We start from the raw sequence: 10,096 nt of genomic DNA, 5'->3' as shown, positions 1-10,096 counted from the left end.
AAAGGGAAATGAATGGTCTCAATTTAACTTGATAAGTAAGTGTCAGGTTTTACATGTTCAAAGCAATACGTCAAAAGAAAGACGCTGCACATTCCTATGTCAATCATGTGGACATGTTACTCTTACATCTCATTTGAGCCTTTCTTTGGCCAGTGATAGGGTGCAGGGGACGGGGGTTCCCCTACTCTGGGCACTTTATCTTATATTTGTGTATTCTATGATCCATGTGCCAGGATGGCGTCTTCTCCCCGGCACCTCCCGGCACCTCAAGAATATCACTCCTTTCATTGAAGGCCATCCTACATCACCTCTAATATCCATGAACAAGGTGAGCGGTGTACACCCTCTGTTCCAACACATTATATGCACCAGAATGGGTGTCTGCGGTCGGTGGTAACATGGACCCCTCCAGTCTTTCATCATTTCTATTTATTGAGGGGTGCCATTTGGACCGGACTTCTAGGCTAGAGAGGCAGTGCTGGGACGTGATGCCCTAACATCACATTGATGGTGTTTAGGGATGAGTAGGGTGGTTGAGTTGCACAGTTAATGGGACATGGACAAATCTAGCATTAATGCAGGCCTAGGCCAGGGGTCTGTAACCTTTGACTCTCCCGGTGTCTTTGACTCTCCCGGTGTTCTCTGGACTACGACTCCCATGATTCCTCACCATTGACTTTGCTGTCTACCCCTGATGAGATGTGTAGTCCAAATACTCGTATTAACATTTTTACAGCTGACCAGGGAATCTGCAACATATTTATTATCAGCTCTTACTGGCCCTGAACAACCTACTTACTCCATACTCAAAAGTACTCCCTTCCTACATGCTTTATAATACACTTATTTCCGGTGCTTTCAAAAGGGCTGTCATTTCCTGTTGCAGTCGCCTGGAGAAAGACAGGGCAACACTAGTCAGTCCCTAAGGCCTACACCAGCAAGGGGGAGCGGGGTGTTGTGTTATGTTAGTGGAATGTATATAACGCACGTTCACCCTAAGGCATCCGGGCGCTCACCAACGCGAAGAGCCAGAGAACAGTAGATGAGGTGGGGTCTTACCAAATTGCCTCTCAAAGAAATAAACTGGCTCCAGTTTGAAGGGAGTGAGGGGGCTAAATACCTCTTTGCCTTCGTATGCATGACTCCTTGCACTGGGCATGCAAGGCGTGGTGGTCAATCTGGCAAATCAATGCCCAATCTGGCTGGCCACCATGAATCAACAGCCAATCTGGCCTTCCACCATGAATCAATGGTCAATCTGGCTGCCACATGAATCAATGCCCAATCTGGCTGGCCACCATGAACGAATGGCCAATCTGGCTGGTCACCATGAATCAATGGCCAATCTGGCTGGCCACCATGAATCAATGGCCAATCTGGCTGGCCACCATGAACGAATGCCCAATCTGGCTGGCCACCATGAACGAATGGCCAATCTGGCTGGTCACCATGAATCAATGGCCAATCTGGCTGGCCACCATGAATCAATGCCCAATCTTGCTGGCCACCATGTATCAATGGCCAATCTGGCCTTCCACCACGAATCAATGGCCAATCTGGATGGCCACCATGAATCAACAGCCAATCTGGCCTTCGACCATGAATCAATGGTCAATCTGGCTGCCACATGAATCAATGCCCAATCTGGCTGGCCACCATGAACGAATGGCCAATCTGGCTGGTCACCATGAATCAATGGCCAATCTGGCTGGCCACCACGAATCAACGACCAATCTGGCTGGCCACCATGAACGAATGCCCAATCTGGCTGGCCACCATGAACGAATGGCCAATCTGGCTGGTCACCATGAATCAATGGCCAATCTGGCTGGCCACCATGAATCAATGCCCAATCTTGCTGGCCACCATGAATCATTGGCCAAACTGGCTGGTCACCATGAATCAATGGCCAATCTGGATGGCCACCATGAATCATTGGCCAAACTGGCTGGCCACCTTGAATCAATGGCCAATCTGGCTGGTCACCATGAATGAATCAATGGCCTATCTGGCTGGCCAATCTGGCTGGCCACCATAAAGCAATGGCCAATCTGGCTGGTCAACATCATTCAATGGCCAATCTGGCTGGCCACCATGAATCAATGCAGTGAAATGAAGACATGCCATTGTAGAGGGAGGGCAGTGTGCAGGTCTACGAGATGTTAGGAAGGCCTCCTTCCTGTTTCTTTTTGAAGATCTAAATAATTGGAGTTACCCTCCAGCTTGAGTCATCCAAGATTTTCCTTGCAATATGCCCTGGCTTTTCTGAAGGGAGGGTCTTGGTTAGATGATACTGGTGTGCCAACACCCTTTGGTATGGAGCCGTCTGTGACATGACAAGCCTTCGACGAGGTGATCAAGGCGAGAAACCTGATCTATGTTTCAACCTGGCACCAGTGAAGAGGCTTCAACGCCAGCAGGGCTGATGCAGTCTATGTTTCTGGGGTTCCGGCTTCACGTGGGCACTTCCATTTTGCGTGCACGTTGTGGCAGGAGCCCAAGACAGGTTACAGCGCGGCTCAAACTGCTCGATCCCGCGATTGGATGCCAGTGTGTCGCTAGGTGGAACTCTAGGACAAATAGAAAATCTGAGTTGAGCCCCACTTCCAGGTCCTATACTTTGTGGAGAGGTGAGTGGGGAGCTACAATATAAACACTCAGAACCAGTATGTTCAGGCACAAGCAGCTCTGAACATTTGTGACAGATTCAGAGATGCCCAATGAGGCCGAAAAAAGTAATGCTTGTGGTCTCGTGCCGAAGGGGCCTGGCCTAGGAGGCCGGGGCTGGACTGCCCTTTGTAGGGTGGGACTTGGCCAGATTGACATATGCTCTTTCCCCTTCTGTAATGCATACTGAAAAATGAGCATTGGCTGTGGTTTATTGAAGTCCATCCAGACATTGCTCTTTGTGTTACTCAAATGGTGGACATTAATGGTGGCGAGAAGACTTTGCCATGGGCTGTGGCCTTATGGATAGCCCAAAACTCTGTTCACCTCATGTACATACATGGGTCCAGAAAATTTGCATCCCAGCCTAATTGGTCAAACCTACTTGCCACCAAATATAGCCACGCCCCTCAAAAATGACATCCTCAGGCCTGCCAGAAAAGATAATTCAATAAACTGACGAGCTTGGTTTTTCACTAAATGCTGTTCTGAGATATCCTTATTTGTTCAGGTCAGAAAACAGCCCCCAGCCCTGCGATCCTTCTTCCAACATACATCAAACCCTTGGGGAGCTGTGTCACATAAGCTGAAGGAGTCATGGCAGCTCATATTTGAGTTCCGCGCAACTTACGCGGAGGCGTCCTGTTATTTTTCCACATTTGCGTGCAGCGGCCACCGCTGCGTAAATTTCAACTTTTTTGCACGGCGGAGTGCAAAAGGGGTGTGTAAAATGGTGGCGTAGTCGCTTGTACGCTGCCTTTTTGCACACCACCATGCACAATGAGTTAAATGCTGCCTGCCATGTACACATTGCAGGTGGCGTTTACAATGGATTCCTATGGAAACCGCCTGAAAGCAGGCAGCCTCCGCAGGAATGCACAGAATTTGCGCGAGATTGAAAGTCCATGCCGGCGGAAATGCTGGAGTATTTGCATGGCAGAGAGGACGGGCGAGGCAGAATTGGAACTTACTCTTAAGAAAGATTTCATGATTGTATGTAATTTTCCTTCCATGTGGCAACCCCCAAACTTTTTGCTGTTGTTTTACACCCTGATCTAGACTTTGCCGGAGAAGCGCAGCCTTCCGCCGCACTCCTGGGCTTTCGCTCCATTCTTACGGGGAAACTGACATGCCCTTAAGACAGTCCGTACCGGGAGACTTCGTTTCCCTTAGTCCTTTCCTCGTGTTGCAGCTTTTGAGCAACATGAAACAAGAGTGCACCGTAACTTACAATACCGCGCTCCTGGGTCTCTAGTCATTCCAATGGCCCTAGAAACTCTCACTGGACTTATCATGAAATGTGCAAGTGTGTCACGGACGGGACTGGTGGCAGCTATCGTTTCTTTGTGTTTTTAACCCCTTTTTGCCATGTTAACCGCGCTTCACACGTTTGGCCCAAATGGATGGCCTGGCCTCCAAAATGGCCATGCCACGAGGTTCTTTGTCCTGTCCGCTGACCGTCTTGCCCCTTCACCTTCCCCCAGGTCGAGTCGACCCGGGGCAGTCCTTATTTGGTTATGCACTTTCCTGCGAAACACAACACTTTCGCAGGCTTCTGCATGCCTTGTGTGTGCCTCCAGTATGTGGGCTGGGATGTCTGTTCCCAATACACATCCTGGGTGCCAGAGAGTCTAGAGTGTCTTGAATGCCTGGGACTACTCTGGTCCGTGATAGGTCCACGTATGGTGTGAGTGTTTTGTGAGCAGATCTCCCATTGGGTCCTCTCCGTTTTGGCACGAAGGGAACTCTGGGTAAAAGGAGGCTGGAAACACCACTACCATGTCGATCTCCTGAGTTCTCACGAACAAAGGATAAGGAGCCAAGTATCCTGCAACTAAGAAGCGGAGTCGAGGAATCGCTGGTGACCCGCTGAAGGTTTGGCACCCTGCACTGCTGTCGTCCTGTGAGACCCCTGTGCCTCTGATCGAACGAGAAGGCCTGTACTGGCGCTTCGACCCTTTAGAATAGTGTTTGCAAATGAAACAGTCTTTGGCTGATTCCGGTGCTCCTCACTGGAAAGTAAATTGAGTACAGAGCAGCAAACAGAAGATCTATTACCCTTAGACTGTAAAGGGAAACAAAACTGTACTGTTAACTCATTTAGACCTTGGAATAATTCGTGCTCTGTAAAGGAGAAAATGGTTTTCAAAAACATTTCTTCAATCATACGTTGAGCCAAATAGATTGTCTGTTGTCTTAGCCTTTGTTTTTATTCCTTACAGGAAGTAGTTAATTCAATTGAAGATACACACTAGACAAAAACTGTTACGTTACAGTGTTTGACTTTGCCCAAATTTCGTGCTCAATTATGATTCGTACACTTGGTATTCCCAGGTCTGAAGTGAGACGTGTGCTTTGGGACCGGAATACATGCGGTTGCCGAGTTGCCCTGCTGTGGTAACAAACCTGTGCGTGTTCACTGCATTTGGGACACCCTCGACCCTGACTCCTGCTGTTGCGGAATCTACACGGCATAGAGACATCCTACTGATCGTATCTGAACCTGCCAGTACCGAAACGGAACCGGAGAAGTCTGGGTCTGCCTGCATCGGGGACCGCTGAGTAGTCAATACCCTAACTGGTCGCCCTCCTGCAGGAGCCTGTGGCTCTCCACTGCTGTCGTAAATAGCAACCCTTTTCCGCACTCGCGCCCTGCTTCTGCCCACAAGTGGAGGCCGCGCTTGAGTAGCGGGGAACTGTTCATCATCGTTTTGTTCACCTCTCTGAACTGCCTGATCTCCCTGAAGAGACTCTCCTTTGCCCGTTGGCACCCACTTGTGCAGGTACTTTTGAGCACAAGGCTCCACTCTTCGTAGGGCTAGGACTTCCTTCTAGTTAGGTGGCCTCTGATGTCGAATTGGGTCTAACGATTACTTGCACTGCCTGTTTTCCTCCCCATCTAGGTGGTCTGCATATTTCATGCTTCTAACTCTTTAGACCCCTTGGCCTTGTATTTATATTGTATTGCTTGTGATGTGTTGGTTTATTGGAGAGTTACCGTGATTCTTTACTATGGTTGATGTTACAAAAGCCTTATAATAAATGTGTCTATATTTTTAATATAACACCTGTCTGGAGTAATTTGTAAGCGTCCTTGCTTTGTGTGCTCATTGCGGGCTTTCAGTCACCCTCACCCCTCTTGAGACCTAGTCTTAACCGCCGCCATCGCTACCCTGATTGGTCTGGCTTGTCCAGAGGTTACCCTGTTCCAAGAAACTAGGCTGGCCTTCTGAACCTCTGCCCCTCCAGGACAGAGTTCAGAAATCCATCTTAACAAATTGGTGTACAGCGGTGGGACACGACTGAAGGTATCCAGTGTTGCTCACGAGCAAGGGCATTTCAAGTTATTCCTAACAGGACACGTAGTGAATTGTCGTAGTATAACTCTTTAAAGGCCATAGTCCTCTCAAACAGTATGGAAACAGGTACCTTGTTAAGTTTAAATGCTTCTAAATTTGAAACATTAAAAAAGATGTATGCTGAAAGAGGTGTCTCCTCACGAGGCACAAAAATGGAAATGATCCAAAGAATCATAGATTGGCAAGAAGCTCAGCTTGACGCTCTAGCTTCCGAGGACAGTGCAGAAGGAGGTGGGGCTGCTCTCACTGTTAGAACTGACAGTTCTGCCACTGCACTGGTCCACCGCGACCATGAGGACAGGGAGGATGAAATGTCCAATGTTCCCTCTGCCAGTGCTGATGGGGAGGCCATGCTTGAATTCAAGAAGCAAGAGCTGCTGTTTAGGCAGAAGGAGCTTGAGTTCAATAGGGCCAAGCTAAAAATCGAACAGGCAGAAAAACAGAAAGACAGGGATCACCAGTTGGAACTGGCCAAGCTTCAAGTTGACAATGGATCCAAGGGTCCTGGACATGGGTCTGGGGCCTCCTCTCATCCACGGTTTCCAAAAGATCTGCTCAGTGTGTATGAGGAAAAGAATGACATGGACTGACTGAATACATTTGAGTATGCATGTGAAGTTCAACCAGTTGACAATGCTGATAAGATTGCCTGGTTACTCAGCAGACTGCCCCATTCTGGCTGCAGCACCATTTACGAAATGTCGAAGGCTGAGCGAGCAGATTTTGCAATGTTGAAGCAAACTCTCATTTTAAAGTTTGGAAAGACTCCTGCCCAATATTTAAAACAATTCCGAGAGTATAAGAAAAAAGAAGGTGGTACTTGGGTATCTTATGTAACCGAATCCTTAAAAAACTTGACTGGCTGGGTCAAAGGTTATAAGGGTTCTACCTTTGAAGGTATGATAAGTCTTGTCATGCTGGAACATATTTTTGTGTCTTCTTCCCCTGAGCTTAAGCAGCATTTGGCAGATTCTAAGGAGATAGATCCAAATAAGCTTGCCATTGCAGCAGATTTGTGGGTGTCACATCGAGTGTCCCATAAGGACAAGACTCAGCCTGGTAAGCAGGAGGAAGGGAAAAAGTCCAAAGATAAGGAGGGTGGGGAAACTGATAAATCTTCTTACCAAAAGGGCCACAAAAAGAAAAATAAGGGTAAGACACAAGATAACTCACAGGGTAGTGGAGGTCAGCTTCCGAAACAGAACTCTGGTTATAATAAGCCTCCCTATGTAAGCAGACCCAATGGATCTTGTTTTGCTTGTGGAGCAACTGACCACGTGAAGGGGGATCCCCGGTGTAAGGTTAAACCTTTGGGAGTCCACTCTGCTAATCTGGCCTTCTCCTCATACGAATAAGAAGAGATTACAGGAGCATCCTTCTCCTCAGACTCCTTCGCCAGTGGGATAGAAGCTGAGGTAGTTTTAGTTTCCTGGGTTCCTGGGAGCCTAAAGTCGCAGAGGCTTATGCTAGGATTCCAGATAATACCAAGCACTACTTTAAAGACAGTGTGCTGATCAATGGATTAGATACTTCAGCTCTTAGGGATAGTGGGTGCAGTCGGACTGTAGTGGATTCTACCTTGGTAGACTCAGAGGAAGTTGCCAGAGCTACTCTGATGCCCACTAAGTTGGCTGACGGCCCAACTCGCATGTTTCCAGGAATACCTGTAAATCTTACTATCAATGGTACAGAAGTCAGGATTCCAGTGAGCATTCAGAGGAACGTCCCAGGAAAGGTCTTGTTGGGCAACGATCTCCGAGCGTTAGGGCTCGTGGGAGACACTGCTGACAGATCCTGCATAAGGTCTCAAACAAGGGCACACTGACCAAGATCAGTGAGCTGCCCCAGCCAAAGGGGAAACCCAAGGCTAAAGGAGTCAGAAAACCAAAACGAAGGAAAGAAAATATTCCCCCGAACTCACCTACCACTGCGGTGGGGGAAGTTGGTCAATCCCCCGGACCTGACGAGGAGGCGGCGATACCTGAAGTATTTGACCCTAATGACCATCCTGAACTAAACGACTTGTTAGTAGAAGGTGGTCCTGACAGGGAAGAGTTCAGTAAAGGCCAACGTGAGTGCCCATCTCTGTAAGGCCTAAGGAGACGGGCCTGCTCCCAGCTTGAGGGTTAACCTCCTGGGAAGCATCAGATTTATTGGGAAGGTGGACTCCTGTATAGAGAGCCCACAGAGTCTACAGAAGGAGACCATAGGCGGTTGGTGGTTCCCCTTGCTGCAAGACCCTTCCTCCTGCAGTTGGTGCATGAAGTGGCCCTTGCTGGTCACCTTGGTATTAAGAGGACCAAGCAAAGGTTATCCATGCACCTCTACTGGCCCAAGATGGAGGTGCAAGTAGAAAGTCACTGCAGGAGTTGTGGCTCCTGCCAGTTATCTGGTAAGAGTGGCTCAACAATCCAAGTTCCATTGGTACCACTCCCAGTTGTGGGAATACCATTCGAAAGGGTAGGGATCGACATTGTTGGTCCCCTTGATCCACAAACATCCTCAGGCAAAAGGTTTATCCTGGTGCTGGTCGACCATGCTACCAGGTATCCTGAGGCCATCCCATTAAAAACTGTAACTGCCAAGTCAGTTGCAAAAGCGTTACTTGGCATCTTTACTAGGGTTGGCTTCCCTAAAGAAGTTGTGTCTGACCGAGGCAGCAACTTTATGTCGAAGTATATGCAGGCTATGTGCAAAGAATGTGTGGTCACCTACAAGTTCTCTTCCGCATACCACCCCCAGACCAATGGTCTGGTGGAACGGTTCAACAGAACATTAAAGAGTATGATTGGGGCTCTGGAAGAACCCTAAAGAAGAAAATGGGATCTTGTTTTACCATGCTTACTGTTTGCCTACCGAGAGGTACCATAGGAGGGTGTTGGCTTCAGCCCCTTCGAACTTCTGTTTGGTCACCCTGTGCGGAGAGCCTTAGCCATAGTCAAGGAGGGATGGGAGATGCCCACTCCCCCTATTACTACCAATGTAGTAGACTATGTGTTAGGGCTCAGAAAACGGTTGGTACTCCTGATGGGTCTGGTTAGTGACAAGTTGATGGCAGGACAAGCCCTGGTGAAACATTGGTATGACCAGAAAGCTTCCCTCATCAACTTCATACCTGGTCAGCAAGTCCTGATCATGAATCCCATAAGGCCTAGAGCTTTACAGGATAAATGGTCAGGCCCTTGCACAGTGGTGGAGCCCCTAGGTGAGGTCAACTATTTAGTGGACCTTGGAAGGCCTGGACAGGCTCCAAAAGTGTTCCATGTAAATAGGTGTCAGACAAAGGACCGACCTCCCCAACCTCCTCCTCACCAATACTTTCAGAAGAGTTGTCCTTGGAACTGGCGGGGGTCTTCCTGCACAACTGCCGGTCTTCTGAGGACTGTCCCTTCCTTGACTTCCTCTTCTTGTCGTGTAAATAGGGCCTAGCTCCCTCAGAGGCCACCTTGACAGGAAGTGTAACCTATCAAAGGTGAACCCCGAGGAGCTAGACCCCCAAAGTACCAGGGAAAAAGCCTCTCGGGCACCAAAAAACCCTGGGTGAATTGTAAAGATGAATAAATGGCTGACTTCACAAGCCTTGTCCTTTAGTCTTGAGGCAATTCCGGAAAACAGGATAAATGCAAGCAGAGGTTCAAAAGATCAACAGGATACAGGGAATGGCCCAAAGAGCAAAACTAAGCGTGGGTGTAATGACAGGAACGGGGTAGATCTTGAGACAAGGGAGAGAAAGACAGAAACTGAAGATAGGGTGAAAAACCCGGAAATAGTGTCACGGAAGAAAGGTAAGCAATGGATGTTAGAGGAGAAAGGAAACACCCCAAATCCAACAGGGAACAACGGAAACACCTACCGTGAGATGAGACCAAGAGGAAGAAAATAGTAGTTACCGGAGACGCTTACCAAGCGGAACCGGAAACTAAACAGGAGCGTTAGAGCAAGGCTCTCGGACGATAATAGAAGGAGGATGAAAAAAGAAATGAAACTAAGAAATAAAGGAAGAGGAGTACGCGGAGAGCGTCTAGGAATAGAAACTAGGTAAGGGGAAGCAAGTGAACGGCAAGGGTGGT

This window comes from Ambystoma mexicanum, chromosome 6p (assembly GCF_040938575.1).
Source record: "Ambystoma mexicanum isolate Mex_15411 chromosome 6p, UKY_AmexF1_1, whole genome shotgun sequence".
Classification (NCBI taxonomy): domain Eukaryota; kingdom Metazoa; phylum Chordata; class Amphibia; order Caudata; family Ambystomatidae; genus Ambystoma; species Ambystoma mexicanum.
This window is presented reverse-complemented; position numbering follows the sequence as displayed.